This window comes from Macaca nemestrina, chromosome 1, assembly GCF_043159975.1.
Source record: "Macaca nemestrina isolate mMacNem1 chromosome 1, mMacNem.hap1, whole genome shotgun sequence".
NCBI classification, from domain to species: Eukaryota; Metazoa; Chordata; class Mammalia; order Primates; family Cercopithecidae; genus Macaca; species Macaca nemestrina.
In genome coordinates, this window is record NC_092125.1 from 37,459,545 (window position 1) to 37,483,063 (window position 23,519).

General features: G+C 42.9%; 1 protein-coding gene across 4 annotated transcripts in view; it reads left to right on the forward strand.

Annotated features, from left to right (window-relative positions):
- Positions 1-19,009: 19,009 nt before the first annotated feature.
- LOC112427209 (protein FAM163A) overlaps positions 19,010-23,519 on the forward strand; it is a 70,589-nt gene continuing 66,079 nt past the window's right edge. For 2 of the 4 annotated variants that reach the window (XM_024793665.2, XM_071076386.1), the window contains exon 1: positions 19,010-20,007. The gene's annotated coding sequence lies outside the window, so the exon portion shown is untranslated. Of the gene's footprint in view, positions 20,008-20,060; positions 20,146-23,519 lie in introns of those variants that run through there. The other 2 variants (XM_024793668.2, XM_024793667.2) reach the window with 2 other exon arrangements.

The window sequence follows — 23,519 nt, forward strand, 5'->3', positions numbered from 1 at the left end:
GCAATTCTCCTGCCTCAGCCTCCTGAGTAGCTGAGATTACAGGTGTGCCACAATGCCTGCTAATTTTTGTATTTTTAGTAGAGACGGGGTTTCACCATGTTGTACAGGCTGGTCTTGAATTCCTGACCTCAGGCAATCCATCCGCCTCAGCCTCCCAAAGTGCTAAGATTACAGGCGTGAGCCACCACATCTGGCACATATATATATATAGATGTCTATATATAGATCTAATATATCTATATAGATATATATATAGAGAGAGAGATTTTTTTAGACGGAATCTTGCTCTGTCATCACACTGGTGAGCAGTGGCGTGATCTCAGCTCACTGCAACCTCTGTCTCCTGGGTTCAAGTGATTTCTCTGCCTAAGCTTCCCGAGTAGCTGAGACTACAGGCACGTGCCACCACCCCTGGCTAATTTTTTGTATTTTAGTAGAGATGGGGTTTCACCATGTTGGCCAGCACGGTCTCGATCTCCTGACCTCATGATCTGCCCGCCTTGGCCTCTGAAAGTGCTAGGATTACAGGCTTGAGCCACCGCATCCAGCCCTATTTATACATTTTTAAACTCAAATAGCAAATAACAACATGCTTTATGTAGTGTTTTGCATCTTGTTTAAAAAAACAGTATGTCTAAGGATATACTTACAGGCTTTCTCATTCATTTTGACTGTTGCATAGTGTTGTCTTTTATTGCTACACCATAATTTACTTCTAATCCTCTACTAGTAAACATTGTGTTTCCAGTGTTTTTCTATTGCAAACAATGCTTTAATGAACATCTTTGTACGGAAGTATCAGTGTTTCTGCAGAATAAATTACTAGAAATGGACTTGTTAGCTCAAACAGTATAAACATTTTTAATTTTGAAAGCTATTACCAAATCGTGCCTAATTTATACCAATTTATAACCCCAAACATATATTAGAGTCCCTGTTTCTGCCTCATCCCCTCAGTGTTAAGCAGACTTTAATATTTATCAGTCTGACAGGTGAAAAATTGTGTCTCAGGGCCTTAATTTGCATTTATCTTGTTACAAATGAGGTTTGGCATTATTTCATGTTTAAAATTCATTTGTGTTTCCTTTTCTGTGTACTTTCTGTACATCTGCCTATTTTTCTATTGTTATTGGTCTTTTTTCATTAATATGTAGGAACTCCATACATTAAGAATTTAGAGTTTTGTTTGTCATATATGTTGTAAATATTTTCCTAATTTGTTGCATGTGTTTGTACTTTTACATGTATCAAATTTTATAAACTTATGTAGCTTATGTAGTTTTGTTGTCTATTGTGTGGTTTGTATATTTTCGGAGTCTATTATGTGAGTCCACATAGTCTTCCTGTATGGCTTCTGAGTTTGGTGTTATGCTTAAAAGTACTACTGCACTCTAAAATTATAAGAAAAAGATTATTTATTTTTATGTCTAAATCTTTGATCTATGTGAGATTTATTCTTACTAAGAAATAAGTTAGGAATCCAACTTTTTTTTTTTTTTTTTTTTTTTTTGAGATGGAGTTTCACTTTTGTTGCCCAGGCTGGAGAGCAATGGCCCTATCTTGGCTCACTGCAGCCTCCATCTCCCAGGTTCAAGCAGTTCTCCTGCTTTAGCCTCCCAGGTAGCTGGGATTACAGGCATGCATCACCATACCTGACTAATTTTGTATTTTTAGTAGAGACAGGATTTCACCATGTTGGCCAGGCTGCTCTCGAACTCCTGACCTCAGGTGGTCTGCCTACCTCAGCCTCCCAAGGTGCTGGGATCACAGGCGTGAGCCACTGCATGCAGCCCCAATTTAATATTTTTTGTGACTATCCAGATTCCAAATGCCATTTATATAATGCCATCTTAATCTTTGACTAAGTTCCTGACCATGCCAAGGGAGAAGTGGTTAAAGAAAAATAGTATGCATTCAAATATTTGTTAAATAAGAATAGAAAAATTCATGAGCAATGGAACAATGGGAATGGGAAATTTGTAAAAAAATTAGTTGGCAAACACTTTGCTCCTGACTTGTAGTCTTTCTTTCTGACCCAGTTTACACTATTGTCTTGGATGACTAAACTGTTCATGTTGAAGACCCATCCAGTGACTTAGCCTTGCAGTGTCTTCCCCTTGATTCCAGTGATTTTCATCTTCACTCTATCCCCTCGTGCCCCTGGCTACATTCTGGTTTTCATTGCCATCAGGAGCTGTTCAATTTCTGAAATATGAAACTCAAACGTCCTGCTTTCTAACGACAGCCTCCCATTCTTCTGGCTCTTTAGCTCCCTAATCACTACCGCACGTCTTCACCCATCCACACGTGGGTCCTTTCACCTTTCTGACTCCTCTCAGCAGCTTTTCCTGCCTTTCCCTTCATTCTCTCTCCAGTCATTCTAACCACTCTGGTCAGCTCTGAATTCCTTGTTCTTGTTGTCTTTTTCTCTACCCGTGGGTCAAAACATAATCCTGGATTGATGTGAATCTGCCTTCGCCATTCACACTGGCAATATACCACATTCTATTGGGGGAAATCATACTCTGTGCAAACTGGTGCCACTACAAATTAATGATTCAATTGCTTTCAAGAGTAAGTTCAAGTTCCTCTGCAAAATATACAAGGAAGGCCCTTCACAATCCAGCTCCAAGTCCCATTTGTTCTACTTCTCTTTCCAGTCACCCTCACAACCTATCCTCTGAGAACACTCCCCTTGCTCTTGAATAAGCTGCTCCCTTTGCCTAAAGTGACTTTCTTCTTCCCCTTCCTCTGGTTAATTCAGCTCAGGGCATCATCTCCAGGAAACTGCTACCAGCTCTACCTCATCTGTCTGGATTGTGTGTTCTTTTTGATTCCATCAGATTCCATGCTAACCTTTTTGAAAACTGATCATGCTTTTTTGGAGAAGGCTGTTTAAATGACTGCCTCCCTAGAGAGGAGTGGATCTCAAAGCTCAGGATGCATAAGCATCAGGCAGAAAGCTGATTTTTATTAGGCCTTAGGTTGAATCCAGGAATCTGAATTTCAGCAAGGACGCCAAGTGGTACTGATGCTGGTGGTTCTGGGACTCCTCTTTGAGAAACAGCAAATATGAGCTCTTGGATGCCAGGGGAGTATTCTCAAACAGGTTTTTCTCTCCTGTGCTAAGCAGAGTGCCTGATAAGTGTCAATAAATGTTTTCTACAATAAATAATTGTTAAAAGGGTTATCATGTGCCAGGAACAGACCCAGGATCAAGGGTACAGACACAGTATTCACTTTCATGGAGCCTACAGGGGCCAAGTTTGTTGACTGAATGAAGGAGATTCAGATATCAAACAGATAATATCACAAACCTTAAAAGTCACTTCTGTCAAACCTTCTAAAACCCTATAAAATAAAGAAATGTGATTTTTTTTTTCCTCTGAAGCTGTAACTACGTTCTAGTAGCAAAATTGCTATGGAACACTGTTACATAGTGGGTTTAAGAGTGTGGACTCTGAAAACTTGGGATTGAATCTGAGCTCAAAAACTTAGAAATGTACATCTCTGAACCTCAGCTTTCTCAGCATAACATGGGTTAAAGTAACATGCATTCATTTAACTGGTAATTACTGAACTCCTCCTATTTGCTAACTCACTATTAGGCACTGGAGACATGCGATAAATCTAGACAAACTCCCATGGCTATGCAGCTTACAGCCTAGTAAGGGAGACAGGCAAACAAACAGGTGGCACAGATATTTAAAGTTAATAAGTGCTCTGAAAGAAACATGCAGGTGGAGAGTGTAACTGTAGGTAGGGGTGGTAAGGGAACACTTTGGATGGTGTGGTCAAGAAAGGCCACTCTAAGGAAGTGACATTAACTTGAAGTCTGAAGAGTAAGAAGAACCCACTCCACGTGGGTTGCATGGAAGAAGAGCTTTCCAGGCAGCGTGAACTGCACGTGCAAAGGTCCTGAGATTGGATTGTCTGAGGAACAGAAAGGAGGCTTACATGGCCACCATGAAGTGATCAACAGAGATCAACGGGAAGATGGTGGTAGCAGACAGAAGTTACATCACATCAGGCTTCTAGGTCACAGCAGGGAGTTAGGATATTATTCTAGAAGCACCATGAGACCACTGACATAATCTTGAACTGATTAATAGTGTGGTGTTTTGGAAGCATAGAGAAGAGAAGTTCCCAAGAAAAACACGGTGAGTGCTGTCAAACACTGACAAAATATTAAGGATGGAGTGAGATGTAGGGATGTGTCTACTATTAATAGATTTGCCAACATAAGAAAGTTGGTGACTTTGAGAATGGAGGGTAGAGATAGGAGCTTGATTATAATGGGTGGAATAATCAATGGGAAATGAGATGATGTTAGACAACTCCAGGGATTTTGCTGTAAGTGGGCAGAAAAAGGAGACGGTAGCTGGAATATTATTGCACAGGTTAAATGAAATAGCACTGCTGATGTGCTGAGCCCAGTGCCTGTCACATAGTAAACACATCCCTATTCTTAATATTATGTTTCCTATCCTTAGTCCCTTGTTCAAAGTTCATTTTTTCTTAAAAATGTTTTCAAACTGTGATTATCTTGAGTCCTGGGAATGTACATGGTGACTCAGAGGGTCATCCACAGTTATGAATGACTGTATCTTTGGCCACTACAGACAAAAGTTACTTTTTCAGGAATTGTAAATGGAAGGGCTTTGTGTTTTAAGTGGCCTGTCGGAGTGCATTTGGTGCTGGCAGGACGCGGTGAGATGACAGCTCATTTCAGCCTGAAAGAGTGCTTTGTGGGTGCTGCCAGGCACATGACATCAGGCAGTAAGTGATCTGTCTCCTTTTTCTCTCTGGCACTTCTGTCCCAGCTTCATTTTGACCATAGCACAGATGTAAGAGCACCCAGTGAATTCGTGGTCTCCAGATGGGTCTTCTGGTACCTCCATATCTCCCTGTGATAATCTGGGAGGGTTGATGTTTGTGGGTTTGTGATTTGTTTTTGTCTTTTGTTTGCTCAGTGTCTGCCAAATAGACACATTTCCCCAGTTTTCACTGTTTAGGAGCACTTAAATGGCCAAAGATTAGCCACAGTGGCAAAATAATAAAGCTACTGGGATAATCTACAACCAAGGTAAACTAGCTACCCTAGCGGAAGGCAAAGAGGACTAAATGGTTTTTGTCCTGAAGTCACTGCAGTGCCTTTCCTCAGAGTGCCAGCTCACTCCCCAAGACATCAATACATGTTTGTGTCAAGACCTCAGCATAGGTACAGCATATAAGTCCTGTTAAAGCATCAGTGAACCCCAGCTTCTCAGTACATACATCTGTTTGTAGCTGGTTGATTAGCTGTTGGTCTGGAAAGACAACATTTCTCTCATCTTCAAGGACACAGGATCAGAATGGACCCTTTTGTTTTTCTTCCTGCCAGCTGAAAGGCAGCATCCTGAGGCTTCTCTTCTTGGACTTCTTGTTTCTCAAAGTCCTCCTTTGTTGTTTCTCTAGAATAGTCTCTCTTTCCAAAGAAACTTGGTGTATATTGATAATATATCCCATGTATTTGTGACTTCAACCAGTCATTGCCTTGCATTGCCATATAGGTGTTCAATGTATGTGTTTTATTTTGCCAACTATAATTGTGAGCCCCTTAAACTTATTTGAATTCTCTTCAGTTAGGTACATAATATAGACACTCTATAAATATTTTTGAATTAGTTTTAATACATTGTTCTACCCTCAAGGATCTTAAGAATTTCACTGGGGAAGCAAGGGATATCCAGGTGAAACAGTTCAATGACAGAGCAAAGCAATAATAAGTCAGTGCCAAATGTGGAAATGTAGACCCAAGAGGTACAATGCTAAGGATGTCAGAGGAAAATCACCAAGCCGGGCCATTCTGAGAAGGCTCCTAGTTGCCTGTAACAGTTGTTACTTGTTCTAAGAGAATAAGTAGCTGCTTTCAGAGTTGGTCTGGTTTTATGAATGAATCTAGCTATCAGAGTAGCATTACTGCCATTGTCATTTTGTCCTTTGCATACTGATATCTCTGCTTCCTCAAAGGGGTTTATTGTACAGACAAGCCCAGCTCCTGGCCCCTGGAAATACCACAGTAAAGTTTACTTCTGTCCTCCTTTCCCACTCTCCAAAGCCCTTTCATCATTCATATTTTTTTTAAAAAACTTCTGTTTCTATGAAAAGATTTATCTTTATGGTTCAGCTCTCTAAAAGAAAGAGCTGATAGCATGAGAATGGGCATAGTGAGGATTCATATGCCTTCCTGCACTGCTTTCTGGGTGCTGCACTTGTGCTTTTAATCCTGCTGCTGTCAAGCTCCATTAGGAGATTTGAGCATCAGCCTCCTACCTTTGGGGCCTGGCCTTCCATCAGCCCTGGCAGAAATGAGGACGGTGTTTGAGATGGGTAATCAAAAAGAAAGACAGGTTAGATATCCCAAAGAGCCCCACGTTAATTCACTATCCTGATGGCTGAGTCACCTTACATATCACACAGGGGCATTTATCCTCCTATTTGCAAGCACTGAGTCCCATTAGGGGAAGCCATCCGAATGCCATGTGCTGGCATCCATACAGTGATTTCAAACAGCAGAAGATGAAGGCTAAGAAATGATTTCCTCTTTCTGGGAATGTAGACCAGTGCAGAAGGAGGAGAACCCCCGACCCCCGTCCAAGGAAGCAAAGTCATTCAGATCAATCCTGGTGATCATGGGGTGACAGGTGGTACAGCCTTCACACCTGGCCCCTTTCGTAGCTTTGGTGAGTCAGAAGCAACACTTAGACTCTTGCCTTAGGGGACTGGCAGTAAGTTTCTTGGAAAGAAAAGGCCCCCTAAGTGGCACCCCCTTTCTCTGCATTTGATATAAAGTAGAAACCAGTGCCATGGGAAGACTCAGAAGGAGGTGTTTGTGTCTCTAGCTGAAATTAGTGCCTTTGTTGTCATCTGTAGAAAATACTAAGTGCTCAGCTATGCAAGTTATTGCGCTGGATCTGAAACCAGAATCTATATATTTTTTGTGAGCTCTTAAAGCTCTTTTCTTAAAACTATTTTTATGTGCAAAAAAGCACTCTTTTATGTACAAAATAGCGTTTTTCTTAAGGTTCTTTTTTGGAAAAAGGCACTAATTTGCATTCAGCAAATCTTGAAAACTTCATGAGCAACAACAATAAATAGATGGCACATAAAGCTCAGAATCAGTGTTGGTAGGAAAACAACTGGAACGATTATGAGTGCCCATTCTATCTGGCTCCCACAGCTAATTGTTAGAGTAAATGCTTTTCCTTTTAGGAAAGTCCGAGGTTTGCACAGAGGTTTCTTTGCTGAGCCGGGTACTTACTTTGGAATTTTTATTTTTTATTTAATAACTGTTATTTAATTTGGAATTTACATGAATTTGTGAAAGAAAAAGTTATATATCAGCACCTACAATTAATTTTTTGTGATACAAACCTGACACATTTTTTGAAAAGGTTAATTGTGCTTTCTTTGTTAGGTTAAAGCAAAGATTTTTCTAGGATTGTGCATACAGTCAGGGGGCAAATATATTTTATATTGGAGGGTTAAAACAAATTGAGACAGGATGACCTGGGAAGAGAGAAGGTATATAGATTTATGAGGTTATATACCATGAAAAGCTACAAATGTGAGTTTGGATGTGGAGTAGCAGAGGAGGAAGTAAAGTGAAATAGCTTAAATGGCCAGATGACAGCCAACAAACCATTTCTGATGTGAGAGCCTCAGAGAGCAATACTGAATTCAGTACAAGGATTTAGGGTTCTTCTCTAGATAGTGATCATAACAGTACTGAAAGCAACTGGAATGAAATTTCCACAGGAAATAGAGCAGTTTGCTCTACAAGGCATGAAGTATGAACCAACAAGTAAATTTATGTGGCAGATTTTTAACTATAACTTCTAGTATAGGAAGAAAATATTGACTTGTGATGCCCACCTTGAGCTAAATAAACAACGCTCGGGACTGAGGCCATCCTGGCAAAACTAAGCAGTGCCAAACTGCAGGGTTCGGAACAGCCCCTCATGACTCCCTTGTGTCTTCATGTAGTCTGTTTATTACTAGAATACCATTTTTCTCCCTTGTGCCCATTTACCTGTTTATAAATACACTACATAAAATCATATTTACAAAGGGCAAATGTTACATCACTATAAAAGGTGAATATTACTTCATTGTAGAGGGCAAATAATACATGCTTGAAAGCAAAGTGAGACCACAGTGCCAACAACCAAGTTCTAGGTCTATTCAGACCTTTCTGCATAATCTTGAGTCAGCCACCTATATACTCCATCCCCATGTGCAAAATGGGCTGATAATCCCAGTTCTCATAAACCCACAGAAGGTCCCAACCATGTGAATTAATTGTCGAATATGGTATTGTGTTGAGAAAGATAAGTATGTGAAGCTTGCCTATTTCTGGTAGCTAAAAACAGACCAAAGGCCAAAAAATTCTATTTTGTTAAATCATTCTTCTTTGATTTAAAGTTTTAACAGCAATTGCAGGAATCACTTACAGAGGTTTCAAATCTGAGGAAGAAATTGCTCCTTACTCATTTACTAAATTACCTCATATCTGTTTTGTGACTTTTTGTTCCAGAACAGTTTCATCCTTAAGTATCTTCTGGTGACCCATGTCAAAACGGAAATTGGATGTGAACTTCGTTTTATATGCAAACGTAGATGCTCTAACGTAGATGCTTTGGTGCTGAGTGAAACTTTTCTCCGTGTGGGCACTGTTACCATGTCCCCACAGAACCACGCATGTTTTTGACCCTCAGTTTGCTGTACCAATTACTTTAACTCAGTTATGACAAAGTACTTCATCATGGTTATAATACTTTTCAGTGGACTGGGTTTTTTTGTTTTTTGTTTTTTGTTTTGTTTTATTTTGGAGATGGAGTCTCGCTCTGTCACCCAGGCTGGAGTGCAGTGGCACAAATCTCGGCTCACTACAACCTCTGCCTCCCGGGTTCAAGTGATTCTCCTGTCTCAGCCTCCCGAGTAGCTAGGACTACAGGCGCCTGCCACCACGTCTGGCTAATTTTGTATTTTTAGTAAAGATGGGGTTTTACCATGTTGGGCAGGTTGGTCTTGAACTCCTGACCTTGTGATCCTCCCACCTCGGCCTCCCAAAGTGCTGGGATTACAGGTGTGAGCCACAAGGCCCAGCCAGCACATTGCTTTTGAATGAGTAATATTCATACCCTCCCAAGATAAGGGACTGAACACATTGGATCTTGAGAACAGCTGTGCTGGTTATAAATGATTGTTTAGGTGGGGTGCGGTGGCTCATGCCTGCAATCCCAGCGCTTTGGGAGGCTGAGGTGGGTGAATCACTTGAGCTCAAGAGTCGGGACCAACTTGGGCAGCATGGCGAAACCCTGTCCTACTAAAAATACAAAAATTAGCCAGGCGTGGTGGTGCGCGCCTGTAATACCAGCTACACACGAGGCTTGAGGCAGGAGAATCGCTTGAACCCAGGAGGTGGAGGTTGCAGTGAGCTGAGATCGCACCACTGCACTCCAGCCTGGGCAAGAGTGAGACTCTGTCTCAAAAAAAAAAAAAAAAAAAAAAAAAAGAGAGATTGTTTACATGATTGTTATTCTCATGCATCAGCAGTTCTGGAGATGAGGGCAGGTGACAAGAGCCATGAGAGAGGATGTGGACAGAGACCTGCTCAGAGGCCACCTACAGAGTGGAAGTAAAAAGGGATTCTTGGCTGGTAATGTGAATATGAAGCACATACCGAGGAGGCAGGGACCAGGACAACTCTCAATATTTTTTAAAGCTATCATGTATTGCATTCTCACTATGCTTATGGCATGGGGCCTAGCATCCTCCACATGTATAGCCTTAATAGGTAGGGAGTATTTATTTCCCATTTTGCAACTGAGGGACTAAGGCTTAGAAAGATGAAAGAGCTTTCCTGAGAAAGGATCCAAACCCAGTTTGTCTGATTATAAGGTTCAAGCTGTTAATCATTTGCCTATTGACCATATTATCTGTTTTTGCAGTATGATTATTTGAAATGCAAATTAAATAATTCCTGGTTCCCAAGAAATGACTATAAAACACACAATCTTGTCTCAAGAGAGGATAGATGCTTCACTTGTATTAGGGAGACCAGGAAAGGGAGGAAATTGTGAAAAACATGTAAAGCTAAATAAACTTAAATACAAGATAAAATTGAGAACTTCACAGAGGTAGCATGCTCTGTTCATTACATAATTGATGAGACCTTACCAGAATCCTAATTCCAAGGCCTTGTGAGACAGTGATGCTCCCCTTATCCCCCATAATTTCTGTGAGTTCTCAGAACCCAGCCCTCAAATTTCTGTCTCTGTGCTCCTGTATCCACACGTGCTACCTCTCTTCTGACCCACTTCAAAACAAGCACAAAGACAGCTCTCTTCACCTGGTCCCACACTGCCACAAATTCACTCACCACAACGCATGCTCTTAGTAGAGAAACTCTGCTGAAGGCTTGGGGGAAGGTCACGGGAAGGGGTGACATGATAATGCTCAAAGTCTTCTCCCCATATCCCTGTATCCACTGTCGTCTTCTCTTCCTCCTTGTTCCTCCTATCCCAGGAATAACAAAATCTTCCTCTTGCCTCATGGAGAACAATTTTTTGAAAATCAATTTACCCCTAATTTTAGAAAGGTAAATTGATGCATTCCTGTTTATTAGCACAACACACCCCAATAGTGTCTGGAGCAGCAAACACATCAATGTTTTTGCAGCAAAATGAATAAATATTGACACCAAGTGAGATGAATAAAGGCTTAAATAGCCTCGCTGTAGTTTCAGATTGGCCACCAAATCAGATCAACTCAGCTCAAATGTTGCACTCAACAGATCTTTTTTAAACTTTGACTATCAGAGATTTTTGAAATTCAAGTTGTAAATACGAGATTGTAGACCTGTATAGGAGAACACCACTGAGCCAGGCTTAATAATCTCGCTCCTGACTAGAGAAAGCTGTCATCTTAATCATTGACTAAACAAAACTTGACATCTTTAAAAGAAAAACTTGAATGCCGGATGGCAGACTTAGCCAAATGGAAGAAATTAAACTAATACTCCTTTTTCATATCTGTCTTAGTCTGTTCAGGCTGCCATAATAATACCATAGATTGGGTGGCTTATGAACAATAGAAATTTATTTCTCACCGTTCTGTAAGCTGGGAAGTCCTAAATCAAGGTAGCAGCAGGTTCCGTTTCTGGTGGAGGCCCACTTCCTGATTCATGGACGATTCCTTCTTGCTGTGTCCTCACATGCTGGATGGGACTAATGAGCTCCTCAGGAGTCTCTATTTTAAGGGCGCTAATCCCATTCACCTAATCACCTGCCAAAGGCCCCACCTCCAAATACTATCACCTTGAGGGTTAGAATTTCAACACAGAATTTAGGTAGGGAGTACATAAACATAAACATTCAGTCCATTGCAGTATTTCAGGAAGCTTCCACCAGATGAACCTGTCTTCAAGTAAAAAGAATCCCAGGCCAACCAATTATACTGCCAACATAAAAATACATTGGAAGAAAGGACTGGGCTCATCAGGTAAGAGAGCAAGAGCTGTTTCAATTGGCCAGTGAGACTAGGTTGACATTTGAGTTTTAGCCCATTCCTGTTATGTGATGTGGTCTCTGTCTGAATGGTCCTTTGAGTTTATATTAAAAGTTAAAACAAAAAAAAGTTTACATTACAACTTACTTTGCTAGAATGCACCTGACAAAGCAAGGGGTGGGTAATTACGTTTTTCCTTGATGTAGCTCTGTAAATCTTTAGCAAAAAGGCAGTTTTCACTCAAAATAAGTCCCCCCAGATTAAACAACAACAATAACAACAGACAAGCAACTGATTTTATTTCTGAAAAAGCAGGTTAAATAATTCAAACCCATACTCCTGAAGGGCAAGCTAAAGATAACTAAAAAGGTTGGATAAAATATGTTTAAAATCTTCCTAAAAGCATCAAAGAGCGAATACGTTAATAAGAAGTGACCAGCTTTAAGCCCCAAGAAAGGACAGAAATCAGAAGAAATGAGCCTTGTATTCAGTGTCGCTGGGGTTATTTGGTAATCATGGTTAGAGGTCAAAAGTTGGAGTTCATGGCTCACCAAAGGTATGAATGTTGCTAAACCACCTCCTGCTTTGAGTTGAAACCATAAAGGAGCTACATTCTGAGACAGGGTGGATGGGAAACAGAGCAGCACTCGCACTTGGGTGTGGGCTGGATTTGGTGACTCGCTTTCAAAAGCAGGACACCTGCACTCCCATGTTCATTGCAGCATTATTCACAATACAAAAGTACCAAGTCTACACAATGGGAAAAGGAGAGTCTCTTCAATAGTGGTGCTGGGAAAACTGGATAGCCACATGGAAAAGAATGAAATTGAACCCTTATCTTACACCATACACAAAATGTTAACTCAAAATGAATTAAAGGCTGAAGTATAAGACCTGAAACTATAAAACTCCTAGAAGAAAACACAGGGAAAAATCTTCTTGATACTGGTCTTGGCAATGATTTCTTGGATGTGACACTAAAAGCAAAGGTCACAAAAGCAAAAACAGACAAGTAGGACTACATTAAACTAAAAAGCTTCTACACAGCAAAGGAAACAATCAGTGGCATGAAAAGGTAACCTTGGAAAGAGAAAATATTTACAAACCATGTATTTGATAAGGGTTAATATCTAAACTATATAAGAAATTAATACAACTCAGTGACCAAAAAAAAAAAAAAAATGGACAAAGAACCTGAATAAACATTTCTCCAAAGAAGGCATACAAATGGCCAAATGGTATATAAAAAAGTGTTCAACACACTAATCATCGGAGAGATGCAAATCAGAACTACATTGAGATATCACCTCAAACCTGTTAGGATGGCTGTACTCAAAAAGTCAAAAGGTGGGCTGGGCGTGGTGGCTCACACCTGTAATCCCAGCACTTTGGGAGGCCAAGGCGGGTAGATCACAAGGTCAGGAGTTCGAGACCAGCCTGGCTAAGATGGTGAAACCCCACCTCTACTAAAAATACAAAAAAAAATTAGCTGGGCGCAGTGGCAGGTGCCTGTAATCCCAGCTACTCAGGAGTCTGATGCAGGAGAATTGCTTGAACCCAAACCCAGGAGGCAGAGGTTGCAGTGAGCTGAGATTGCGCCACTGCACTCTAGCCTGGGTGACAGAGCAAGACTCAGTCTCAAAAAAAAAAAAAAAGTCAAAAAGGTAACAAGTATCAGCAATGCTGTGGAGAAATTGGAACCCTTGTACATTGTTGGTTGGAATGTAAAATAGTATAGCTGCTGTGGTAATAGTATGAAATTTCCTCATACTATTTTTTGAGGAAAAAATTTAAAATTGAAAACCATATGATCCAGTAATCCCACTTCTGATATATATCTAAAAAATCAGTATCTCAAAGAGACATCTGCACCCGCATGTTCACTGCAGCATTATTCACAATAGCCAAGATATGGAAACAACCCAAATGTCCACTGACATGTATGGAGAAAAATGTATGGTATATAAATACAATGAAATATTATTCACCCTTATAAAAGAAGGAAATCCTGCTATTTGTGACAACATGGATGAACCTGAGGGAGATGATGCTAAGTGAAAATAAGCCTGTTAGAAGAGGAAAAATATTGCATAATTCTACTTATATAAGGTATCTAAAATAGTCATTCACATAAGCAGAGAATAAATAGTGGTTTCCAAGTAGCTGGGAGAAAGGAGGAAATGAAGAGTTGTTGTTCAACGGCTGTACAGTTTCAGTTATATAAGATGAATAAATGGCAGAGATCTGCCATACAACATAATGCCTATAGTTAACAATGCTGGACTGTGCACTTAGAAGTTTGTTCAGAGGGTAGATCTCATGTTAAGTGTTCTTACAACAACAAACACCTCATCAAAAAAGACCAAAAAGCAAAGAGATACAAGGAAACTTTTAGAGGTGATGACTATGTGTATCACCTTGATTTGTAGTGAGGGTTTCGCAGTATGTACATATGTCCAAACTCATTAGATTGAATACTTTAAATAGGTGCAGTTTACATGGATGAGCTTGGAGGACATTAGGTTAAGTTAAATAAGCCAGGCACAGAGTGATAAATCTGCAAGTTCTCAGCACATGTGGAATCTATAAAAGTTGGTATCATAGAAGTGAAGAGGAAGGGAAGGGGAATAGGGAGAGGGGTGACCAAAGGCTGATTAACAGATACAAAAGTACAGCTAAATAGAAGGCATAAATTCCAGTGCTCTGTAGCACTGGATGAGTGCTATTTAGGGTGAGAATTAATTGTATATTTTCAAATAGCTAGAGGAGTAGATTTTGAATGTTCCCAACACAAAGAAATGATAAATGTGTGAGGTGATGTATTTGCTAATGACCCTGATTTGATCATTGCGCATTATATACTTGTATCAAAATATCACATTGTACTCCATGAATACATACAATTATTACATGTCAATTTAAAATAATAATAAAAGCAAAAAATCATAAAAATATGTAGTTTTTATATATCAATTATACCTCAATAAAGTTGTGTTTAAAAAATCTAAAAACCGGCCGGGCGCGGTGGCTCAAGCCTGTAATCCCAGCACTTTGGGAAGCCGAGACGGGCGGATCACTAGGTCAGGAGATCGAGACCATCCTGGCTAATGCGGTGAAACCCCGTCTCTACTAAAAAATACAAAAAACTAGCCGGGCGAGGTGGCGGGCGCCTGTAGTCCCAGCTACTCAGGAGGCTGAGACAGGAGAATGGCCCGAACCCGGGAGGCGGAGCTTGCAGTGAGCTGAGATCCGGCCACTGCACTCCAGCCTGGGCGACAGAGCGAGACTCCGTCTCAAAAAAAAAAAAAAAAAAAAAAAAAAAATCTAAAAACCAAGAATTTAGCACTATGTGAAAAGATTTATACACTTTGACCAAGTAGGCTTTCTTCCAGGAATGCAAGTCTGGTTCAACTTTCAAAAATCAATGCGATTCACCATATTAAAAGGCTAAAAAAAGAAAAAAAATCATATGATTATATAAACTAATGTAAAACATTTGACAAAATTCAACACCCATTTATGACAAAATTCTCAGAAAAAACAGAAATAGAAGGCAAACTAGACACCTATAGCTAATCTATAATTAATCATGAAAGACTGAATGCTTTCTTCCTAATTTATATCAAAATATCAGTGAGAATTTTTGTATTAATAGATATAGAGGAGATGATTCTAATATTTAAACAGAAAGGCAAAGGAACTAGAAGAGCTAAAACAATATTGAATAGAAAGAATAAAGTGGGCGGAATCAGTCTATCTGATTTCAAGATTTATTATATAGCTTCAGTAATCAAGACTGTATGGTATTGGTGGAAAGACAGACACATAGATCAATGGAATGGAATAGAGAATCCAAAAATAGACCCACACAAATATGCCCAGCTGATTCTTGACAAAGGTGCAAGAGCAATTAAATGGCAGACAAATAGCCTTATTAACAAACGGTGCCAGAGCAATTGGACCTTCTTAGGCAAGAAATAAAGAAAAAGGAGAAGAAGGAGAAGAAGCAGAAGAAGCAGAAGAAGCAGAAGCAGAAGCAGAAGCAGCAGCAGCAGCAGAAGCAGAAGCAGCAGCAGCAGCAGCAGCAGCAGCAGCAGCAGCAGCAGCAGAAGAAGAAGAAGAAGAAGAAGAAGAAGAAGAAGAAGAAGAAGAAGAAGAAGAAGAAGAAGCAGCAGCAGCTCAACCTAGACCTCACATCTTATACAAAAATTAACTTATGATGGATTACCAACAGAATGTGAAACAGAAAAAAAAATAGGAGAAAACCTTTGGAATTTAGGGCTAGCCAGAAAGTTCTTAGTCTTGACACCAACAGCATGCTCCATAATAGAAAAAATAGTAAAATTAGACCTTATCAAAATTTAAAAATTTCTTTACAAAGTGCGTGTAAAGAGGATGAAAAGACTGGGGGAAAATATTTGCAAGCCACAGATCTGAAAAAGGACCAGGATCTCGACCAAGCTTGTCCAACTCATGGTGCACTGGCCACAAGCCTCCCAGGATGGTTTTGAATGCGGCCCAACACAAATTTGTAAACTTTCTCAAAACATCATGAGAATTGTTTTGTGATTTTTTAAGCTCATCAGCTATTGTTAGTGTTTTTTTTATTTTATATTTTATATGTGGCCCAAGACAATTCTTCTTCCAATGTGGCCCAGAGAAGCCAAAAGACTGGACACCCCTTATCTAGACTATAGAGAACTCTGAAAACTCAACAACCAATAAAACAAAACAATCCAATTAGCAAATGGCCAAAAGACATAAACAGAGATTTCACCAAAGATAGCATATAGATGGAAATAAAGATGGCAAGTAAGCACAAGCACCTGAAAAGACGTCCGACATCAGTAGCCATTAGAGGAATGGAATTTGAAACCACAATGACACATCACTATACATGTATAAGAATGGGTTAAAATTTTAAAATATTGACAACACCAAATCCTGCCAAGGATGTGGAGAAACTGGATCATTCATACGTTCCTCGTTGGGATGTAAAATGGTACAACTACTCTGGAAAACAGGATGGCAGTCTCTTTAACAACTAAGCATGTGATTACTATATGATCTAGCGATAGTTGTCCTGGGCATTCACCCTACAAACTAGCAATAGTTCTCCCAGAGAGAACTATTTCATATCTCTCAGAGATATGAAAATGTATGCTCACTTGAAAACCTGTATACAAATGTTATGCCAACTTTATTTGGTGGTGGTTGTTGTTGAGACAAGGTCTTGCTCTGTTCTCCCAAGCTGAAGTGCAGTGGTTCAATTATAGCTTACTGCAGCCTCCAACTCCTGGGCTCAAGGGATCCTCCCCCTTTAGCCTCCTGTGTACCTGGGACTACAGGTGTGTGCAGCCACACCCAGCTAATGTTTAAAATTTGTAGGTAGAGACAGGGTCTCACTATGTTGCCTAGCCAGTCTGGAACTACTGGGCTCAAGCAATCCTCCCACCTGAGCCAACTTAATTTGTGATACCCCCAAAACTGGGGGAAAACTCCCTAAATGTCCTTCATTAGGTGAATGGTTAAACAAGCTGGTAATACATTCATACAAGGAAATACTACTAAGAAAAAGGAACAAAGTATTGCTACAACAACCTGCAACTCGGGTTGCTGAGTGGGAAAAAATTCAAAAGGTTACATATTGATTCAAAAGGTTACAAATGATTTCATTTATATAACATTCTCGAAATCACAAAATTTTGGAAATGGGAAACAGATAAGTGGTTTCAAGAAGTTAGAGATGGGGAGGGGTGCACAGGGGAAGCAGGTGTGGCTACAAAAGGATAATATGAGGGATCTTGTGGTGGTGGAAATGTTCTGTATCTTGACTGTGTCAATGTCAATATCCTAAGTATGATATTTCACTATAGTTTTTGCAAGACATTACCAATGAGGGAAACTGGGTAAAGGGTACTTGGAATCTCTCTGTATTATTTCTTAAAATTGCCTGCAAATCTACAATTATCTGAAAATGAAAATTCTTATTTAAAAAGTGACTCTTGATCAAAAGACACCATTAAATGAGTAGAAGATACTTGCAGTCTCTAACTGACCCAGGCATGCAGCAGCTAGAATTTATAAACAGCTTTTTATGAATCAATAAGAAAAAGCCATCTCAAAAAAGTGGGCAAACATTTGAACAGGCACTCAGAAAACAGAAAATTCATATAGCCTATAAACACATGTAGAAGTGCCCAGTTTCACTGGTAATTAGGGATATGAAACGAAGATCACAATGAGACACCATTACATCTCCGCCAGACTGACAAAAAATAAGAAGTCTAATAATATTACATTTTGGCAAGGATGCAGAGCAGTGGGAACTACCATACATCTCTGATGGGAGTGTAAATTTTGTGGCCACTTTGGAAAACAATTTGGCATGATCTAATAAAACTAAATATATGCATACCCTATAGTCCAGTAATTCCACTCCAAAGTATACATCCTAAAGATTACACTTGCATACCAGGAGATATATACAAAAATATTATTAGCAATAAAATTTGTAATAGCCCCAACTGGAAAAATCCAAATGTCTAAAGTGCCAGAATGGACAAAGAAATTGTGATATATCCATACAAGGGAATATTAAGTAGCAATGAAAATGAATGAACTACAACTACATGCCACAAAAGTAAATGACTCTTACAACCAAATAGAAGAAGAGGCCAGAAACACACAAAAATATGCATGCAATATTATTCAATTTATAGAAAGTTCAAAACCAAGCAAAACTAAACTGTAATGGTTAGGGATACATTACAAATTGGTAGAAACTATAAGATATATAAGCAAGTAATTACCATAAAGTCAGGATAGTTGCTTTAGAGGGAAGGGAAGGACTTGTGGAAGGGAATTGGTGGGACAGGAGAACCTCCCCCATGATAGCAATGACCTGGGTGGTGTTTGGTTTATGATTCATTAGGCTATGAAGGTATGTTGTCTTCACTTTTCTGTGTTACAGTTTATAGCAAAATCACACGCCCTCTTCATATTTCATTGTTTTGCCTTTGAGATGACACATGAATGTGGCATGAGCCTTAACTGTGTGAGAAAAGACGGCACATGAAAATCTGAGCTCAAAATGTAAAACCTGTGAGAAGAGTTAAGAGTACAAAGTTGAGTGTGCTGCAACAACAGTAGACTTGCTGGAATGATGAGGTGGTGGCTTGCCTTGGGATTTTTGTTTTTTAATAGTGCATTAGGAAAAATAAGTTTGCTCCAGGGGCTAAATTTCTTACTCTCCTTTAGAAGTTGGACCTAGGCTGACGGTCCCCAGTTTTTAAATGTTTTGGAGTTTTCTCTTTTTTGTTTTTCAAATTGATTCCCTGATCAGCTTTGCCTTGAATTCCCCTGCCTAAGAAGAGAGGAGAACTGTTGATGTAGTGGGAACCCTCCCTCCTCGAACATTAACTGGGTTGACCCCACCCCTCTCTTCAGTCCAAATCAAGATCGGAAAGCAGGATCGGAAAGCAGGCTGTCTTCAGTCCAATCAAGATCGGAAAGCAGGATCAAGAGAAAGATGATCAGACCGGAACAGGTAAACGCTCCATACAGAGATGCTTCGGAAGTGCGGAGAAGTGAACAGTTTATCCCCTCTCAGGCCGTCATGTTGTCTCAGCAGACCCTCTGAATTACTGATGTCAGAACTTATTGACTGGGGTACAGCACACAAGCAACTCGTAGAGTTTTAAGACATTAAAAGACGGTGATTTCAGACAAGAAATCTAGCGCACCATTCAGGTTTCTCCTCGGGTCGAATTGCTTCTCTCCTTTCCTGCCTCTTCCTGCCAGACCTCACCGTCACAGCTCTAATCACACCCTGACTGATCTGATCCCGCCCTGCCACGAGGCCCGGGTACCCCTCAGCGGCGGGGACATCCAGGTGTCCCTGGATTTCCAGGGCACAGTGCGGGCCGGAAACAGGAACACAGAGGAGCCCTTTGGGAGGCTCGAGGCAGTCTCTTTCCAGTGGATAGCGACACACCCTGGTCCCTAAGATTCTCCCGTTCTCCGAATTTTCCGTGCTGGACCCGATCTGTAGCGCGCAAAGTCCCCTGTACTGAGGCGTTCCCAGGACGCCCGCCTCCCGAGTTTACATTTCTTAGGCAAAAGGGCGGCGGAGCTGAGGAGGGGTGTTTGGAAGGCGCCCGTTGCGCTGTTTCACTGCGTGGCTTCACTTGGCCCGCGTGCATCAGCCTCTCTGGCGGGGATTCTTCCCGGACTCCGGCCAGCGCCAATCAGGTCGCGCGGTACCTGCCCCCAGCCCTGGCCACCTGGAGGGGCGATGAGGCTCCACGCCCGGAGCAGGGCAGTCCTCGGAGCGCTGGGGAGGCCGCGGAGCCTCACGTGTGCCGCCCCAGCCGCAGGCGCCCGGAAGGACGCGCGCCGACCCGGTGGGAGCCAACGCGGGAGTCGCAGCCGGAGCGGAGCTGCTCAGCCGCGGTAACGGATCGGGGCCTCCATCGCGCAGGGGAGCCAGCGGAGGGGCGGGGCGCGGGAGGGTGGAGGAGCCGCGGGGCTTGGGCTCAGCGCCGGGACGTGTCGACCACCGCGTACTTTCGAGGGCGCCGCAACACCCGGGTAAGCGCGCCCCGGCTGCCTCCCTCTGCCCACCCCGCCGCCTTCAGCATAGCAGTTCCCGACTGGGTCTGGGTCTGCACCTGGCTCTGCCTCTCCGAGGGGCGCGGCGGCTCGGGGGCATCTCCGGCCTCGTGGCCAGACCGCGAGTGGCGGTGCCCGCGCCTCGGGGCCAGACTCGCCGGGTCCCTGCCCCCGGGCCGTGCCGAAGGCGCTCTACTCAGCGTTTCTGCGTCGACTGGCTTCTCTGCGCCTTCAGCCCGGCCAGACCTCAACGCGGACCCCGCCGCTGCTGCTGCGCCTCGAGCCTGCTGCCACCCGGGGAGCATGAGGCCGGGGCAGAGGACCCGGGGAGGGTGGGGGCCGGGCCGGCGGGGTCTGTCGGGCCAATGCGCCGCCGTCGGTCTGTGCGTCCGGATTTGTGCCGGCAACTCTGGGCAGCCTTGCGACCGCTTCTCGGTTTGCCGGTGATTTTTCCGAAGTTTTACAAAATAAAGAGGGTGAAGTGCCTTCGCGGCGCGGCGTGGGCATGCAGGCGGCAGGGCCTGTGGGAGCCGGCGTCTCGGCCAGCGAGTCTGGGGCCGGGACGGCGGGGGTGAGACGGGGAAGCCCAACTTGCCCGTGGGGCCGCGGTGCGCTTGCCCCCGAGGCCCCAGAGCGGGCGACCGCACCCCGATCCCGGAGAGCCCTGCGCGCTGGAGGAGCCGGCCACACCGAAGCCTCTGCTCCGCGGCCCAGAGGAGGGCCTGGCCAAGCAGAGAGCAGAGCGGGCAAGCAGAAGGCAGTGTGGGGACGAGGCCCGCATTGGGCTGCTGGGGCCCTGCTGCCCTACCTGGCCGGGGTGGGGCGGGTGGAGACCGAGAGCCGGCGCGCCGCGGCCCTGAGTGGGTGGCATCCTAGTTCTCTGCGGCTCCAAAAGGCCGCGAGGGACGACAGGGGTACAGATCTGTTCCCTCGGTCAGCGCCCTTTGGCTGACACACACCAGCCGTGTTTTCCTGTCACACTGGGGGTTCCTTTCCTCTGAGTGGAACTGTGGGGCCCTGGAAGTTTGCTCGTCCTGGCAAGTTTGACGTGACGGGGATGCAGTCATCCAACCTGCAGGCGGAGGCCCGCAGGCACTTCCTCCTGTCCTTTCGCTCCCCCAGGGGGCCCCATCCTGAGATTCTGAGGGGCCCGCAGCGTGGCTGGCAGGGCCGACGTCTGCGCAGTTGCATCTGTGCCCTGCTTGGTCCTCCAGCAGCCGAGCCAGACACATGTTTTATGTCGTGTGGGAGACAAACAATGACTGCGGACTTCAGTCCCGCATGTTCGCTTTGCCTAAGATTCGCTGGGGTCTGTGTCCTGAGGGGAAAGGCAGTTTTCCTTCTGTCCTAATGAAACACTTGCATGTAACGGACGTTCAGACCCTGAAAGAGGTGGACCCAGGGGAAGGAACAGTAAAGGTACATGCTCTGGAAACCGATTTTCTCCGCCTTCTCTAGGGAGGTTCCAGCTCCCATGCCTAAGAGCATCTAAACCAGCAGGTACAGACAGGGTCATTTTGGCGTCCAGAGGGGAAGTAATGCGGGGCTCTCGGAGGGTTCTGCTGGGGCATCAGGCAGATCGGCAGCGGCCCCTCCTCACAGTCCCCTGCTCTCCGGAGGAGCACGGCTGTCATTTCCACTATCCCGGGGATGCATGTGATAGGGCCATGCATGTGATAGGGCCGTGCCTGATTGGGAAAAGCCTGTGAAGTTCTTTTGAGGTGGGAGTGGGAGGGCCACAGGCCTGGATAGAAACCTGAGTTGGTATCGCTAGCATTCCTGCCAGGGCTAGTGATTTGCATCCAGTAACCTCATCAGGCATGCTGTTCTGTAAAGGCAAGGCGAGATGGGCTTGTGCAGATGAGAGCAGGTCCCTCTGTTTGGCCCAAGAATCTCTCTTTTTTTTCTCTAGCTTGCCGTCTGTAACTGGAAATGACCCGGGCTTAGTTCAGGGAGTACCTCAGTCTAAGTGCAAATATCAGCTGGTAACAGGGGAGCCTGGCCCCAGCACAGTCCAATCCTCACCCAGAGGCCCACGCTGGGATTTTCCTGGTCTGCAAACTTTAGAAGGCTGAAGTGGGTGAGAGGAGGACCTGGGAATCTTCTGGATGGCCACTTAACAAAAAAGTCATTTGGCTCTGGTAGGGCCATTCCAGGGTCTGTCCATTGTGAAAAGTGTCCTGGGGTTTAGAATCTGGCCTGGTGATTATTAACATTAATGAAAGTTGCTGCCATTTATTAAATACCTGCTATGTGCCAGACACAAGGTTTTGCAAAATTAGTATTATTTCCCCATTTTTCATTTGAGGAAACTGAGTTTGGGGGTAGGGTAAATGATTTGCCAAGATCATAAAGCTAGTTAATGGCAGAGCAGAGCTTGAAGCCCAGGTCTCTCTGGTTCCAAAGTCACTACTCCTTCCTCGGGGCCACTTTCTTCCAATTAAGAACAGACACACATGTGGTAGCCGGAAATCCGGAACTGTTGTGAATAAAGACTCTTACCTGTAGATCCAAGAGATATTTATAACCCCTTTAGACTCTAGACTTCAGAAAACGCTGGTCTGGTAAACAGGATATTCTTCCTTCTCTCTAGCACTCAAGGGTTTAACTCCTACACAAAGGACTAATTTCTTATTAAGTACAAATCTTTCAACTAGCAAACATCAAAGAGAGAAACCATTGATGAGGTTGTAGAAAAACAGGGACTGCTGTTATGTTGCTGCTGGGAGAGTAAACTGGTACAACTTTGGAGGGCATTTTTGGAAACACTTGTCAAAATTATAAATGCCCATGCCATCTGACCTAGTGATTCCATTTTTAGGAACTGAACTTGCTGTTATACTTGCTGTTATATTTGCATATGGGCACACAGATATACGTACATTATAGCACTGTTCAACTGTTCAACCGTGAAAGAACAACTTAGTCGAACTGTGAAAGAATAACTTACATGCTTATCAGAGGGGACTTGTTAAGTGTCTTATGGTACTTCCAGAGAGTCAAATAGTGTCCTATTCATTCATAGAAAAAGAATTAGTAAGTTTACTATATAACTGATATGGAATGATTTCCAAGATATATGGCTAAGTGGGAAAAAAACATGCCTAGAGTGTTTATAATATGCTGCTGCTCATGTTATACGAGAGGAAGAAGGAGAGTCGTAGGGTATTTGCTTGTCTATGTATAACTATAGACACAAAACATAATCATACCTGTTGCCTCCAGGAAAAGTGGCCTGTAAACCCTTTTGTACCTTTTGAATTCTGAACCATGGGAATACATTAACTATTTCAAAATTCTCTTCATCTGTCCTGTGCCTGATATGTTCCCTCAAACACTTCTCCAGCTTAACA